Source organism: Sorex fumeus, unplaced genomic scaffold (assembly GCF_029834395.1).
Source record: "Sorex fumeus unplaced genomic scaffold, SorFum_2.1 ptg000151l, whole genome shotgun sequence".
Lineage (NCBI taxonomy): Eukaryota > Metazoa > Chordata > Mammalia > Eulipotyphla > Soricidae > Sorex > Sorex fumeus.
Genome location: NW_026606208.1, coordinates 3,324,037 through 3,341,412, shown reverse-complemented (window position 1 = coordinate 3,341,412; position 17,376 = coordinate 3,324,037). Strand labels below are relative to the sequence as shown.

Here is a 17,376-nt window from a genome sequence, read left to right as displayed (position 1 = left end):
GGGCACTTGCCTTCCATGCACTGACTCAGGTTTGAGCCCCAGGCACACATATGACCTCTCAAGCACCACCAGAAGAGATTCCTGAGGGCAGAGTCAGAGTAAACCGTAATCACAGCAGGTGTGCCTCCCCCTCCCAAGATTACAAAGAGAATGAAGCAGACAGCAGTTCCCCCAACACTGAATAAGGGCTCCCTTTTCACCGCCTCCCCACCAACACTAATTATTCCTGGACTTTCTGAGTTATGATGCCATTTATTCACTCATTGTCATTTTGATTCGCATTTGATGGGACTTTTTATAATCTTTATTTCTGTTTTTTAAAAATAAATGAGCTCATGCAAGGTATATTTTCTGATACTGGAATTGATATATTATTAATTATTATTATAAATCAACAACAGAAAAAGATCACAACATTTTTCTGACTTTTAGAAATTTAATAGTATAATTTCCATTCCATGGATAACTAGCAGGAAAATTTCCTGTGAAAACTTAGAAGAAAAGCTTTTTTTCCATGTCCCCCATTCCCAGTACAGACCCAGCAAAGGGCAGGGCTGAGGTGAACATGGGCGGATTCACTGTGTCTCCACTTCCTATACAGTCTATGCAAGGGATACAGTCTTGGGAGGCACCAAGAGGCCTGGAAACTACTCTGAACAAAGTTTTTGGAGAGAAATCTTTTGTATAAACACCTAAAACAAACAAAAGAAACAGCTTCCATCAATAACCTAAGCTACCACTTCAAGAATGTAGTAAAGGAAAGACTAAAAATCGTAGGATCCTGTCAATAGATGCAGTGATAGCATTTGGCAAGATCAAAACCACCATCTCCGCTTATAGATGTAACCTTTCCTGCTGAGAAGGAGTCGATGTTTACATGGCATGGGGTATAGATTGCCTGTTGCTATACTGCGGGCTGAGGGAGGCCGCATCGGGTTTCGAAGCTGGAACTGAATCTCGACTGAATCAATGGCATCATTGTTTCCCGACCCATTTGCCAATCCTGAGGTATTAAAATAGGGAAAGCAGGCAACCATTTACCTATTTGGTGCCGTTTCCGGGGCACCCGCCGGGCTGCTTGGGGCAACAAACCCTCATTTGTTTGCTAGTCCCTAACAATTTCAGCTGGGGCGCGTGATCCTTGTTTCCAGAGCCCAGCCTCTCCCGAACCACAGAAGCTCTGCTTTGGTTGTTGCCGGTCATTTGCATTCGGGGTGCCTCCGCCTCAGGTCTGGAGAGGGGTTTCACTTCCGACAGAGCTGGAAACCCGAAGACTGGGAAAGAGAAACCGCCGACAATGGTGGAAACCCAGGGAGAACCAGGGGCTCAGGCCGCCACTGGGTTGAGCCTTGCAGAAAAAAACCTGCATTAAACTTGAACGACAGGTAAAGTGAGTCTTTCTGTGGAACTGAAACCACAAGACAGGGGCATGGAAGGGGGAAGCAAACTCTTTCCTGGAAAAGCTCTTGTGGGCTGTCTGGGGCGGGCCTGCCACAAGCCACCCAGAATGAACCAGGCCTGGATTCTCGAACCTTCCAGAATCATCCACAAACCCACCCAGAATGAACCAGGCCTGGATTCTCAAACCTTCCAGAACCATCCACAAACCCACCCAGAGTGAACCAGGCCTGGATTCTCGAACCTTCCAGAACCATCCACAAACCCACCCAGAATAAACCAGGCCTGGATTCTCGGACCTTCCAAAAACATCCAAAAACCCATCCAGAATGAACCAGGCCTGGATTCTTGAACTTCCAGAACCATCCACAAAGAACCAGTCCTGGATTCTTGAACCTTCCAGAACCATCCAAAAAGTCATTCAGAATGAATTAGGCCTAGATTTTTGAACCTTCCAGAACCATCCACAAACCCACCTAGAATGAACCAGGCCTGAATTCTTGAACCTTCCAGAACCATCCACAAACCCACCCAGAATGAACCAGGCTTGGATTATCGAACCTTCCAGAACCATCCCCAAACCCACCCAGAATGAACCGGGCCTGGATTCTCGAACCTTCCAGAATCATCCACAAACCCACCCAGAATGAACCGGGCCTGGATTCTCGAACCTTCCAGAACCATCCACAAACCCACCCAGAATGAACCAGGCTGGATTCTTGAACAATCCAGAATCATCCCCAAACCCACCCAGAATGAACCGGGCCTGGATTCTCAAACCTTCCAGAACCATCCACAAACCCACCCAGAATGAACCAGGCCTGGATTCTTGAACCATCCAGAATGAAGCAGGCCTGGGATGGAGAGGCAAGTGAGAGCAGAGCTTGTCCAGGAAAGAACCCAGTATCCCCAAAAGGCCGTGTCAAAGGGACAAGAGTGCTTGGTGGGACCCCAACCCCTCCACCAGGCCGTCCTGTGGCTTCTAGCGAGGCAGCCGCATCCCTGGGTGTGAAAGAGCCGAGAACGCACAGGCCGCCCCCATGACTTTCATTCTTGTTTTTCCATGACATAGCTAGAGACCGAACACGCAGATTCTGAGTCACCCTTGTTCCCTTCAGATGTGGCGACCCGGGCGGAATGTTCCCCGCCAGGTAAGTGGAGGCTCCGCCCTCTCCCCCAGGTCAGCAGCTGCGCCCAGATTTCCTCCCAGGGGGATCCGTTCCAAGGCCCCGGGTTTGCCAAGTCCTCCGCTAACCACCCCTGAGGATTTATTTTTAGTCTTGAGTCCTGTCAACCAGCCAAGCGGCCCTTGGAGTCTTCCTCCAGAAGGCCCCTGCTACGGGGGAAGGGCCGGCTCCACCCTCGCCTGCTTCCTGCTTGGCAAGCGGGCACGCCAGGGGCCCCTGAGCTTCCCTAAGCCGTTACTCCCCTCTGAAAGGTAATCAAAGGGGATGCCTTTCCTCCGATTATCCTATTGTTCCACTTTCTGGAGGCCGGCCCCTGAGTATAGATTGTAGTCAGAGAAGCCAAGGGCCGAATGTAAACAGGAATTTCCAAATAGCTCCTGTTCAAATGATCTTATTCCCAGGGCTAGCCCTGCCAAGCTTCTGAAGGTCAGCGAGCGGCCCAGCAGGGGCCTTCCTACGCTCCCATCCCTCTCTCGACAGGGCCTCTCTCTGCGAGACCTCGGAGGGGGCCAGGGACACCGGCTCTAGCCCCGGCTCCAAGCACGCGTGTTATTCTTCCGCCTCTGTGTTCAGGCGCCTGTTCTCAACAGTCCATCCTGCTCTTGGGCGAGGCTCTCACGGCCGGTGCGTATTTCTGCAGAGATCCTCCTGACAGGGATCAACCATCATGTCTTTATTCATCTTGCTCATGGTGGGCACTCGAGCTGGTTTTGCTCGAGCCCATCTCGTCTTGGTTTTGCTCTTGTTCCTGTAACCAGACACCCCGGCTTCAGTGACTTCCACGAACAACACAAATTTGTTCTAGTTCCGGGGGTCAGTAGTTTACACGGGTCCTCGGGGTTGTGTTACTTTGGGAGACTTTCAGGGAGAATTTATTTCCTTGTTTTCTGGAGACCACATGTGTTTCTTGGCTCCGGGTCCGTCTCCCCGTCTTCAAAGCAGCCGAGCATCTGTTCTCTCCTCTGACCTCTGCTGCTCTCCTTCTATATAAGGATGCGTGTGATTCCAGGGACCACTGGTCTGGAGAACACCCTCCCCCCCAATCAACTCCCACTCAAGGCATCCTTCACTTTTAGAGCTGCAGAGTCCTTTGCACGAAAGGTAACATGGTCACAGGTTCCAGGAAATCCCATTGTGGAGTTCCTGGGGTAGAGGCTCAGTCACGCTGCAGACCTGTGCTGTGTACCTTGCCCTAGAAGCACTCTGGAGACCTCACTCTGCATCGCTCTTGGGGGTACCTCAGGCATGACATTTTCTGAGTGGTAGAGTGTGTGTGTGTGTGTGTGTGTGTGTGTGTGTGTGTGTGTGTGTGTGTGTGTTCCACTTGAGACTCTGCAAACACACTTTTCCAGGACGGTTCTGCTTCGTTCCTGCCTGGGGCAGGTGGGTGGCCCATTCATCTGCCACCCCTCCAAGCTGTAGATTTGCTCCTTAGCCACTGTGATTGCATGGGAGTATCTCAGCATGGTTTTATCTTGAACATTAAAAAATTCTTTTTAATTGAGTCACTGTGAGATAGATCCTTACAAAGCAGTTCATGATGAGGTTCAGTCATACAGTGTTCTAAAACTCATCCTTCCACCAGTGCACATTCCTCAGCACCAGTGTGTCCCAGTTTCTCTCCCATCAACCCCCACCCCACGCCCCAGCCTGAGTCTATGGTAGCATTTCTCTCTCTCTCTCTCTCTCTCTCTCTCTCTCTCTCTCTCTCTCTCTCTCTCTCTCTCTCTCCTTCCCTCCTTTTGGGCACTGTAATTTGCAAAACAGATACTGAAATGTTATCAGGGATATTCCTTTATCTACTTTTAACACTCAGTTCTTGTCCAATGCCTTGCACATTTTTTAAGACGGGGGGCACTTTTTATGTATTCATTCCGCCATTTGACCACACCTGGCAGTGCTCAGCGCTTACTCCTGGTTCTGCACTCAGGGATCACTCCTGGCAGGCTGGAGGGACCATATGGGTGCCAGGGATCAAACCGAAGTTGGCCACGTGCAAGGCCAAAACTCCACTATCCCATCTTAGATAAATTCTTTAATCATTCTTTTTTTCAGGCTCTAATGAATATATACATATAGAAGCTTGGCTTTAGCTATATTCGCTCTTTTTTTTTTTTTTTGCTTTTTGAGGGCCGACCCGAGTTCGATTCCTCCGCCCCTCTCAGAGAGCCCGGCAAGCTACCGAGAGTATCTCGCCCGCACGCAGAGCCTGGCAAGCTCCCTGTGACGTATTCGATATGCCAAACACAGTAACAACAAAGTCTCCAATGGAGACGTTACTGGGCCCGCTCGAGCAAATCGATGAACAACGTGTCACATCCAACGATGCTCAGGGTTACTCCTGGCTTTGCACTCAGGAATTACTCCTGGCGGTGCTCAGGGGACCATAAGGGATGCTGGGAATCGAACCCAGGTCGGCCGTTTGCAAGGCAAATGCCCTACCCGCTGTGCTATCATTTCAGCCCCATCTATTCTCATAAATTTTTAAATGCAGAAATGTAATGACATGGTATAATTTCCTAATTCCCACTGTGATTTAGCCTTTCCCCAGGGGTACTATAAGTTTACTGCTTAATACTCAAATTTGGTGGGGTTTTTTTCCTCCCTTGCTTTTTGTTCAGTGATTTAGCTTTTTCGTTACACAGTTTTAGCTTAACTTCACTGTGGTCAGAGAAAGCCTCTAACGCTGGCCCTGCGTCATGTCATGCCAGCACCCGGGGCTCTCCAGGGCCATAGGAAGCGACAATAGCTGAGGTCTAGCGTAGCGTTTCACTTAGGTTTTAGAAACAAATTTGATAGGCTCGCCAGAGTGTGACCTGCGCCTGATGATTGAATTCACCAGAGACCACTGCGCCCCAATAATCAGAAAACAAGTCAGCTCCGCGCTGAGAAAGGCAAGCGGAGCAGCCTCGGCGTTTCATCTGACTCCAACGCCATGTCCTGGCCACCTCCCCTCCCCTCTCCCTTGCATCCTCCCTGTCCCGTGTTGTGATTCCAGTGATCACTTGATCACTCGACATCCCGTTACTCATCGATTTGCTCGAGCCGGCACCAGTAACGTCTCCGTTCGTCCCTGTCGCGTGCTAGTGCAGCCCAATGGCATCTGCTCGTTCTAGGAACACGAAGAGCCTCAAACCGTTTGTTCAGGGTCTTGACAAAGAAGTCTGACCATCTCGTAGGTGGGCGGCCACGCAGTCTTTTGACGTCCCGTGGAATCCAGTCGGTAACGGCTCTAGTCCAGCGGTCATCTCTAAACCTCATTACGTGTCCAGCCCATCTGATTTTCGATGCCTTGGCAAATGAGACAGTGTTCCTGATTCTTGACCATCGACGGAGGTTGGAACTCCAGATTCTTTCTCTCATTTGAGTGAAGTGGGTTACTCCAAGCATAGCTCTTTTGATTCCAGTGATGGGCTCAGAAATCCTCTGTGGCACTGGGATCCGGGCAGCAGAGGTGACACAGGGCACCCACGGTGGCTGAGGGATGGAACTCAAGGTCTTGCACCTTGCAGGACCAGAGCTGTCGCACCATGACACCGGCACTATGGTTTGTGGCCCTTGTTGTCTGGTGGCTTCAGTGACAGCACTTCACTTTGGCGGATGGCACCAGACTAAAAGGTAATATGAACTTTTGACAGCGATTATTGTTTGTTTGGTACAGACTGTCCAATGAGTCATCCGAGTACGAGCCACCGGTGACACACACCATCCACAAGACATCCACATGTGAGTTGTTGGTGGCACATACCATCCACAGGATATCCACATGTGAGCTGTCAGTGGTACACGCCATCCATGGGAAATTCATGTGTGAGCTGTTGGTGGCACACACCATCCACAGGACATCCACATGAGTTGTCAGTGGCACATGTCATCCATGGAACATCACGTGTGAGTCGTTGCTAGCATGCACCGACCTTGTAGTGTTAAGCCTCTGAGCCATGGCCTGGGTCCCTGATCTTGCTGTTCCCAACATGCCATGGATTGCTGCTTTCACACTGGGACGTGGTTCAGGCCTGGAATATAGGCCCCCGTGTGCAAGGTCCTGGTTTGATGCCCTGCATGATGGGCCCATTGCTGTTTCAGAGGTCCTTCCTGACAGACTCCAGGAAGACCGTTTTCTGTTGACTACTCCCTATATCTCTTTTTGAGAACTCTATCCCCCACAGTGCTGGGATTCCCGGGGCCACTTGGCAGGTCACCCTGGTGACTGTCTGCTTGACCCTGAGATGCTGCTCCAGACGGAGAACCTGGGGACCCCCAGCCACCCCTGAGCTGCTATGGGGAGGCTGTGCTATGGTCAGGGTTGACCTTGGGGCTCTCAGGTATGGGGCCTTTGGGCTCATCCTTGGCCCTCCCCTATGCCGTAAAGTGGCATGCCCCTCCCGTACATGTTACCGTTCTCTCCTCCCCCACCTTTGGTTCATTTTTTAATCCATGCACTTATTTATTTTGGCTTTTGGGCCTCACACAGTAGTGCTCAGGGCTCACTCCTTGCTTTGCACTGAGGGATCACTCCTGGCAGGGCTCAGGGATCACACAGGCTGCCAGGGATCCAATCAGGGTCGATTCGACTGCAAGTTAAGCACCCTACCCACTGGACTATGGCCTTGCCATGGTGCTGTGGCTCCTGCCCAGATCCTGACATTCCTGGCACTATTCTGTCGAGGGTGGAGGAGAGTGAGAGGAGCCCCATGTGTGCGTGGAAGGAATGGCATGTTGCTTCCATGCACAGAGTGTGCGGGGCCTGTGTACGTGTAAACATAGAAGTCTGCCTGTGGCATGTGTGTGCTGGGATCTTACACATGAGCCTCTGCATGCGTGTGTGACAGATGTGACTGTGTGTGTGTGTTTGTGTGTCTGACTGTATGTGACTGGGTATGACTGTGTGTGACACTGTGTGTGCATGTGACTGTGTGTATGACTGTGTGACTACTGTGTGTGTGGCTGTATGTGTGACTGTGTGTGACTCTGTGTGACTCTGTGACTGTGTGTGCATGTGACTGTGTGTATGACTGTGAGTGTGACTACTGTGTGTGTGGCTGTATGTGTGACTGTGTGACTCTGTGTGACTCTGTGACTGTGTGTGCATGTGACTTTGTGTATGACTGTGTGTGTGACTTCTGTGTGTGTGGCTGTATGTGTGACTGTGTGTGTGACTCTGTGTGATTCTGTGACTGTGTGTGCATGTGACTGTGTATATGACTGTGTGTGACTAGTGTGTGTGCATGTGACTGTGTGTATGACTGTGTGTGTGACTACTGTGTGTGTGACTGTGTATATATGACTCTGTGTGTGTGACTGTGTGACTGTGTGTGCATGTGACTGTGTGTATGACTGTGTCTGATTACTGTGTGTGTGACTTTATGAGTGACTGTGTGTGACTCTGTGTGTGATTGTGTGTGAGAGACACTCTGTGTGTGTGATTGTGTGTGAGAGACACTCTGTATATGACTGTGTCTGTGACTATGTGTGTGACTCTGTGCATGTGACTGTGTGTGATTCTGCGTGTAAGTGTGTGTGACTCTGTGACTGTGTGTGACTCTGTGTGTGTGTGTGTGACTCTGTGTGTGTGCATACAGGGGTGCCTGAACTGCAAGCATGCCTCTGTGTCTTGATCAAGCTCCCCAAAAAAGCGAGGCACGGTGGCAGCTTCGTGCCGACGCACATGCCCGTCACATTTCTCTGAACCCCAAATGTTTATAAGCCAGTAAGAAAGTTGTGCTCCATGAGAAAATGCTCTACATCATTAATCATCAGGGAGATGCAGATCAAAACCACAATGAGATACCATCTCACACCTCAGAGACTGGCCCACATCCAAAAGAACAAAAGCAACCGATGCTGGCGTGGATGTGGCGAGAAAGGGACACTCCTTCACTGTTGGTGGGAATGTCCACTGGTTCAGCCCTTCTGGAAAACAGTATGGACGATTCTCAAAAAATTAGAAATTGAGCTCCCATTTGACCCAGCAATACCACTCCTGGGAATATATCCCAGAGAGGCAAAAATGTATAGTCGAAGTGACATCTACACTTGTTTGTTCATTGCAGCACTCTTTACAATAGCCAGAAACTGGAAGAAACCTGAATGCCCAAGAACAGATGACTGGTTAAAGAAACTTTGGTACATCTACACAATGGAGTACTATGTAGCTCTTAGAAAAGATGAAATCATGAAATTTACATACAAGTGGTACAATATGGAAAGTATCATGCTAAGCGAAATGAGTCAGAAAGAGAGGGATAGACATAGAAAGATTGCATTCATCTGGGGGATATAAAGTAACAAAGTATGAGATTAATACCCAAGAATAGCTGAGATCAGCACCAGGAGGATTACTCCATAACTTAGAGGCCAGCCGGGTATCCTAGAGGAAAGGGCTGTTCAGATAGAGAAGGGAGCACCAAATAAAGGATGTTTGGAGGATCCTCCCAGGAGGGGAGATGCATGTCGAAAGTAGACTATGGACTGAACATGTTTGCCACTCAATGCCTCTTTTGCAGACCACAACACCCAAAAGGAGAGAGAGAACACAGGGGATTGCCCTGCCACAGAGACAGGGGGGATGGGGGGATGGGGGTGGGAGGGATATTATCCATGGTGGTGGAAAATGGGCACTGGTGGAGGGATGGGTATCTGATCATTGTATAATTGAAACCAAAGCACAAAAAATTGTAAATCTACAACTTTAAAAAAAATAAAATAAAATAAAGGGAAAAAAATTTTTTAAAAAAATAAATAAATAAAAGAGGCAACCACGGATGCCCCAAGGCCAAAGCTTCGGGAGGGCCTCTGAGCACTGCCAGGAGCGATTGCTGAGCACTGAACCAGGAGTCAGCCTGAAGCAGTGCCAGGGAAAGAAGGAAAAAGAAACTAGGGTAGTTTGGGCCGATTTCCTATAGAGCTGGCCACAGGCTCTGTTATGATGTCACAACGTGAAGGGGCATGAATCTATTGCGGGGGGGGGGGGGCGGAGAGTGCTAGTACTTGGGCGATGGGGGTGACGGGGCACACCCTGACTTGCTCAGGGGCACTCAGGGGCACCCTATTTCATGCCAGGGGTCAGAGCGGAACGGCCACTAGCCAGGCAAGCACCCACGCCCTACACTGTGGAGAGCGGCGCGTCCTGCAAGTCCTTACGACGACGCTGCTCTGAACTGCTGTGTCTGCGTTGCCGGATCCACGGGGGCTGCGCTCGGGCGTGCCGAGCCTGCCCAGATGTTAGCGCCAGGCCCGAGCGCACTTGCTGACTCTGTGTGAGATGCGCTGACGTCATTCCGTCTCCTCTTGCAGAGAGAGCGGGGGACTCCCTGAAGCTGCAGCCTTCCTTCGGGGGTCCCCGTCCTGGGGGCGGCCCACAGCAGGCGCGGCTGGCTAAGGAGAGTCAGCAGGTTCCTGCCGAGCTTTCCAGGGTTCAGGAGGGAATTCTAGGACCCTCTGTGTGTCACCCCAACCCGGAAACATGGGGCAAGGTTGTGGGCTGCGGAATTCAGCAAGGTCCAGAGCTAAAGACAAGAGGGTGTCGGAGCGAAGCCCAGCAGGATGGCGCTGGAACCCGGGAAGAAGCAGGGAGTCGGGAAGAAGGCAGCCGCGGGCCGGAGTTCACCTTGCACATGGTCAACCCGGGTTCGATCCCCCGCATCCCCTATGGCCCACTTGAGCCCCAGCAGGAGTGATCCCTGAGCCCAGAACCAGGAATAAGCCCTGAGCATCACTGGGTGAGGCACAAAACCAACCAACTAAAAGCAAACGTCAGTGATGTCCAGGCGGGCTGGGCTCCAGTGGGCACTGGGGTCCGAGAAAGCACCGCAGCCTGGGGAGACCCTGGCCGCTGACTCCAGCCTAAGCTTCTGGGTGGGCACGGATGCAGACGGCCACCTCGATGAATGTGGCGATGGTCACTAGAGAGACTCTTAGCTTCAACACGCCCTTCCACTGAGGGGGCGCGGGGGCTACCTCGTTCCTCTGGAATGGCTTTGATCTGACGCTCTCTCTCTCTCTCTCCCTCTCTTTCTCTCTCCCTCTTTCTCCGCCTCTTTCTCTCTCTCCCTTTCTCTCTCTCCCTCTCTTTTTCTCTCTCCCTCCCTTTCTCTCTCCCCTCCCTTTTTCTTCTCTCTCTCTCTCTCTCTCTCTCTCTCTCTCTCTCTCTCTCTCTCTCTCTCCTGGCAGCTGTTCTTGCCTCCGCGAACTGAAGCTGTTGCTATTTCAGCATCGTGGCTAGAAGAGCCTCAGCACCCAAGTACTGAAGCCACTCGCTCAGATTCGCTCCTTCTATGCTCAGCATCTTTTCTGCCAAAGGCGCCTCTCCATGGAGACAAAAGGCAGAGAACTCGCTTCGTCTGCGCACCTTTCTCTTTACTGAATCACCGTGAGATACAGTTATAAAGCTGTCCACCACTGGGTTTCAGTCAATGTTCCAACGCCCGTTCCTTCACCAGTGCACATTCCCCACCACCAATGTCCCTAGTTGACCCTCCTGCCACCCACAGCCCCTAGTCTGTCTTTATATGGCAGGCACTTCTCTCTCTCTCTCTCTCTCTCTCTCTCTCTCTCTCTCTCTCTCTCGGCATTATGTTTCGCAATACAGGTTACTGGTTACTGTATGTCCCTCCACCTCCTTTCAGCACTCAGTTCTTGTCCAGAGTGATCACTTCCAATTGTCACTGTCATAGTGGTCCCTTCTCTGTCCTAACTGCCCTCCCCCCTCCACCAACCCCCGATTTGTGGCAAGTGTCCAAGCGTGGACCAGTCCTTCTGGTCCTTGTCTCTTCTGTCCTTGGGTATTAGTCTCATACTATGCTTTTTATATCCCACAAATGAGTGCAATCATTCTATGTCTGTCCCTCTCCTTCTGACTCATTTCACTCAGCACGATACTCTCCATGTCCATCCATTTATAGGCAAATTCAACCTGTCATCTGATGCACAAACCAAAATGTTCACCCTGGCCAGTTTTCATGGCAACTGCAGAAACCACTCAGAGCAGCAATGTCGTGACTTTGGGAGACTGGGCTAAGGGGGTACTTGGCCCCTGGCTGACCCCTGAATGCCACTGTTTCCTCACAGATTACAGAAACAGAGTTGCTTCTCTTCGGGAGCTCCTCTCTGGCTGGAAAGAAGTGAGTGCTTTCTGTTTCCGTCCACAGAAATCTCAGAAAATATTTCCAAAGAGCAAAAGTCTAAGGAGAGGTTTGGAATCGCCAAGTCTGAGTGGACGCCTTGGCATCAGATGGGTAAACTGAGGCTCAGAGGTGACTTGAACTGAGCAGCATGTGGTTGCGTTGATAGGAGTCTGGAATGTTCGGCTATTCCCCCATTTCCTCCTCAACAGAAGCCCTGGCAGTGGGACCTGACATTAGAAACGAGTGCAAAATAAAAAATTAAGCACACCAGAAAAAGAAATCCAAGTGAAACTGCAAAAGCTACAAACACTCAAAAACTACAAACAAACAAAACCCCAGCATGCTGGAGCATATGTTTCCCTGGCCAGGTAACAGTTCTCGGGGCCCGGTCGGCATGGAGACAGCACCTTGCTCGCTGTCCAAATGTGTTTCTCCAACGGTTCCTTCTATCTCTGGCTTCTGGGCAAGCACGACAAGCCGCTGTCATCCTTCTCTGAGCCCGAGATGGATGGGAGGCCCGGCACCCAGAGTTATGGCAATTCAGACACCCAGAGTTCCCCTCCCCTCCCTGTTCCGCCCCCAGAACAAAGGGAAATTCGAGGCCTGGCGCTGAAATCGCATTGGCAGACCCCCCCCCCCCCCCTTTTCGGCTTGTTGTTGCTAGGGCATCGGACCACGTGTGCCAGAAAACTCTCTTCCATCTGGCCGCATTTGGAAACTTCTCCGGGACCCAGTCTTACCGCTGAGCAATGACTCTGAGCTCGGAGCCGGGGAACAAAGGCCCGTGAGAGCCAGGCTCGGCCCCTTGCTCGGTTGCTGGGCTGGATTCTTCTCTGGTCTTTCTGACTTGCCATTATTTCTTCGTTTTCTTCTGGACCCTTGTTTGCAAATGGGTGAATGTTCATGTTCCAGAGGCGGCCTCCCTGCCCCGTGGCCCATCCCATTGGTACCACGGGCTGGCTCTCAGGGCCTGTGACTACCGGGCACTGGGCACACCCTCACTGTGCTCCTTTGACACCACATCTGAGAGCGACTTCTTCCCTCTGACTCTCACCAGCAGCACAAGCCTGTCTGATTCCGTCCACAGAGCTGTGACTAATAGCTTTTTTCTCCTTCTTCTCCTTCTGTTTTTTCTTTGTGTGTGTGGGAGGAGCCTCCAGATGATGACCCGGTGATTCTCAGTCAACGAGAGAGCAGTTTGGTGCAGGCGCCTGAGGTGCGGCCCTGCTGGGGGCCCTGTGTGCTGGGGGTACCTGGGGGAGCCCATGGTGCTGGAGGCCTCCAGGGCATGTCCTGCCAGAGAGCCTCGGGACCTCACCCAGCACCTCGAGTGGCCCTGCACTCAGGACTCTGCCACTGGGATGTCCTTGGGCTCAGTTTTATTTGCAGACCAATCATTTGATGCACCTTTTTTTGGGGGGGGGGGTCACACCTGGCAATGCTTAGAGGTTACTCCTGGCTCTGCACTCAGGAGTTACTCCTGGCGGTGCTCAGGGGACCATATGGGATGCTGGGAATCGAACCCAGGTTGGCCACTTGCAAGGCAAACGCCCTACCCGCTGTGCTATGGTGCCAGCCCCTGATGCACTTTAGAAAGCAGGATGAATGATGCTTATCACCAGAACCCCCCGGGGTCATGCGGCTCCCTCAGCTTCGTATGTGCTGACAGCATTTCAACAATGCCACCTGGTGCCTGCACGGGCTGTTGCCCGATACTGTTGAAAAAGTATCACCAAGGGCTGGAGATAGAAATGAGCACATGTCTTACATGGGTAAGACCCTGGGTTTGATCCCTGGACACACACACACACACACACCGCACACATACGAGCACACACACACATGCATGCACACACTCACACATATACACACATGCACACACAAAGTACCACCAAAATTACAAAGTAGCTATGAATTAATCAACCCCCCTCCACCATTCACATGAGAGTATAGAAAAAGTTACCTAATAAAATACACTAGACTCCTATGATATTGTTGAGAAAGTATCACCAAGGGCTGAGGATATAAAGGAGCATGTCTTGCAAGTGTTAAGAGACCCTGAGTTTGATCCCTGGATCTCATATTTATGATCGGGGCAGTTTAGCATCCAAAATCATTTTCCCCACATTTTATCCCTCAACTGATGCTTTTTTTCTTTTTGGTTTTGGTTTTGGGGCCACACCCAATCATGCTCAGGGGATACTCCTGCCTCTGCACTCACAAATCACTCCTGGTGGGCTCAGGGAACCATAAGGGATGCCAGGGATCGAACATGGATCAGCTGCATGCAAGGCAAGTGCCCTCCCCACGGTGCTATCTCTCTGGCCCACAGCTGATGTGATTTTCCTCAGCGCTTATGAGGATTTCTTTTCTGTATTTACTAAGATATCATTGACTCATGCACGATGCATGTGAAAGATGTGCGTGTGAGGCTTTGCCATGTGCTGCACAGCGTGAGACCAGAGCCCAGTTAGCTGAGTTACCAATTCTCACCTCTGGGAGGTGCTACTGGGTGTTGCCAGGGCCGAAAGTGCCCCGCGCTATGCTCAGAGCAGCACCGTGCTGCTAACTGGAGCAGCCACATTGCACAGGCGGACTCTGGGACTTAGTCACTAGATGCCACCAGGCGGATGTCAGGGCATCCCAAGGTGTTCCTCAACCAATGAGGTCTGCAGTTTTTGACGTGGTGCCAGGGACCAGCACTAAGACCAGCCTGGCAGTGCTTGGGGAACCTCCAAGGAAGTACCCAGCCATATTCAGGGGCCATGGGGTGCTAGAGATGAGGCCAGTTGAGGTGCCCTGACCCCTGGACTGTGCCTCCAGCCCCAAGAGGCCGTTTTATTTTATTTTATTCTATTATTTATTTATTTGTTTTTGCTTTTTGGGTCACACCCGGCAATGCTCAGGGGTTACTCCTGACTCTGTGCTCTGGAATTACCCCTGGCGGTGCTCAAGGGACCATATGGGATGCTGGGAATCGAAGCCGGGTGGGCCACGTGCAAGGCAAACGCCCTACCCGCTGTGCTATCGCTCCAGCCCCGCCAAGAGGCCTTTTTAATGAAAAAAATTCACTTCTAAAGTTGACCAAGAACTCCATTGGTGAGGAAGCAACTGTGTTCATCAAGACCCTGAGTGTCAACATATCGTCCCCACCGCCTAGACTACGATCGAGCAGAGGAGGGAACACAGAGGGCTGAGGGAGGGGGGTCTGACGGGGGAAAACAAAGGACCAATTTCAGCAGATGGAACCTTAAACGAGAATGCGGAAACAAATGAACAGGAAGCAAAATTTGGAAACAGAGGCGCCCCTGGGAAGTGTAGATGCAGCGGAGGCACTGCAGATCAGAGGCTGTGGACAATACTCACCCTGGGGGGCAGTGGGGAGGGGCTTGGGCACTCTGAGGGGGGAAAGGTGCAGTAACATCATTGATCAAAACCATAATCACTGGGGCTGGAGCATTAGCACAGCGGGTAGGACGTTTGCCTTGCACGCTGGCAGACCCGGGTTCAATTCCCCGCATCCTATATGGTCCCCCCCAAGCACTACCGGGAGTAATTTCTGAGTGCAGAGCCAGGAGTAACCCCTGTGCATCGCCGGGTGTGACCCAAAAAACAAAAACCAAAAAAAAAAAAAAAAAAAAAACAAAGAAACAAAACAAAAAAACCCATAATCACTAACACTACTGTGACCTTGTTACCTAAACAATGATAAAAAAAAAAACAACTGAATCAGGGAATACAGAGAGCACTGTGGATACTGCTTGCTGAGCAAGCTGCCAACCTGGGTTCAATCGCCAGTACCCTCTGTGGGCCCCCAAGAGTGCTTCCTCAACACAGAGCCAAGAGTAAAGTCTGAACGCCACCAAGTGTAACCCCCAAACAAAACTGAAATCTAAAGTCAGGGGATAGACAACTAAGAGAGGGATTTAGGCATATGTCTTGCATGCGGCTGACCCTGGTCCAGGCCTCAGCTCGTCACCACATCCTCACGCCCTGGTGTTGAACCATGCATCCCTGTGGCCAAGAATTGCCAGGGTCACAACCACAGTTCCCCCCTCTCCCAGCACCATTTTGGAGACCCCCACCAAAAAAAAAATTGTTTAATATAGACATATAATTTTACAAACACACACATTTCGGGACTCTCCCCAACCGGAAGTAGACACTCTAGCTTCCCACTCCTTGTACCTGGGATTGGCCAAGTTCCAGGTGTCAAATGAGAAGCTCTCTTTTCAAAACAAGATGTGCTAGGCCAAGATAACAGGCAGGAGACACACCAGAAGAAGACGATCTGCAAGGCTAGCACAAAGAATGAAGATCCGAAATGTCTACCAAACTCTTAGATGGGAGTTGCAAACCAATAAGGAACAAACCGAAGAGTGGGCACAGATATGAATAGGAAACGCACAGAAATAAAACCAAAGGTAGGAGGGGACTGTCAAACTCACTGGCAACCAGATGCAGAAAAGCAGATTGTGCTGGAGAAAGGAACACACAGCCTCACAACCACTGGACCGGCAGGAAATAAAGACTGTGCCGCTTAAGTGTGACAAAGCTGTGGGAAATGAGTTCTTGGGATGACCACGGATGGGCAGGACACCCTCTGCCCATGGTGTCCACGGGGTGGTATTCCACGAGGACAAGTATTGTCACATTGTCTTTGGATAGCCCGGAAATGAACAACCCCGAGGAGTGGCAGATGCATAAGGAACTTATGCCACTATAGTGGACGTTGTGTCAGTAAGTTGTACGTTACGCGCATATGTCACAAGATGTCCTTATGTTGTTTGTGATGCCTGTATACTGTGCCACTATGTTGCATGCTGTGTTGTGCGTCACCACTCACGCCCTTTGTCAGTGCAAATAGCTGTGAGTGATGGACCGTCCTTCTGTGGCTGAATGGATCCGTGAGCAGAGGCAGTGCGGAGAATGCAGACCGCGGCCCGCAGCCGGCAGATAAGCTCACACGGTTCCATCTTTCAAACACCAGAATGAGTGGCAAAGTGTGTTAGACTGAGAGGAACAGCACAGTAGCAAACATGCAGCTCGAGGCCACGTGACCCGGGACCAGGCGGAGCCATGCCAGAGAGCGGAGTTAGGGTCTGTGAAGGGACAGTCTTGAGGAAGGGCCCCCGGAGGTTCCTGTAAAGCAGATCACAAAACTCAGCGCCTGCCGGGCTGCTTAGAACTGCAGGAATTTCACCATCCAGACACGGTTTAGAAACCCACGTTTCAGACGACAGACAGGAAGTGCGTCTTTTATGAACAAGACTGGGAAACGTGGCAGGACTGCACTGACCACCGCAACGTTCTGTGGACGTGGGCAGTGTGGTTGCTAACTGCACAGAGGCCCAGGGTAAATGAAAGATGTAGCTTTAGTTCAAAGAGGGAGCTCAGGGGCCAGGTGCAGCCTTGCACGGCCCGCTGTGTTCTGGGAGGCCCTGGGCACTGTGGGATGAGCACCACTGCATCATCAGGCCTGAGCACTGAAGCTCCTGGTCCAGATGATGGAGTATCGCCAGGACTATACTGGGCCTCTCCAGCACTTCTTGGGGGTCTCCCCTTCCCTCCCAGAAAGGGATCTTCCTACCTTTTCTCTTTTGGCATTGCCGGGGATCAAACCCAGTGATTCACACCTCCCTGCCCCCAGCTTTCTTTTCTCTTCT

General features: G+C 51.2%; 1 non-coding gene across 1 annotated transcript; it reads right to left on the bottom strand.

Annotated features, from left to right (window-relative positions):
- Positions 1–512: 512 nt before the first annotated feature.
- Positions 513–641, bottom strand: LOC130016321 (small nucleolar RNA SNORA51). Its single transcript, XR_008791226.1, has one exon. It is a non-coding gene; the product is annotated as a small nucleolar RNA SNORA51 (small nucleolar RNA).
- Between the last annotated feature and the right edge of the window lie 16,735 nt (positions 642–17,376).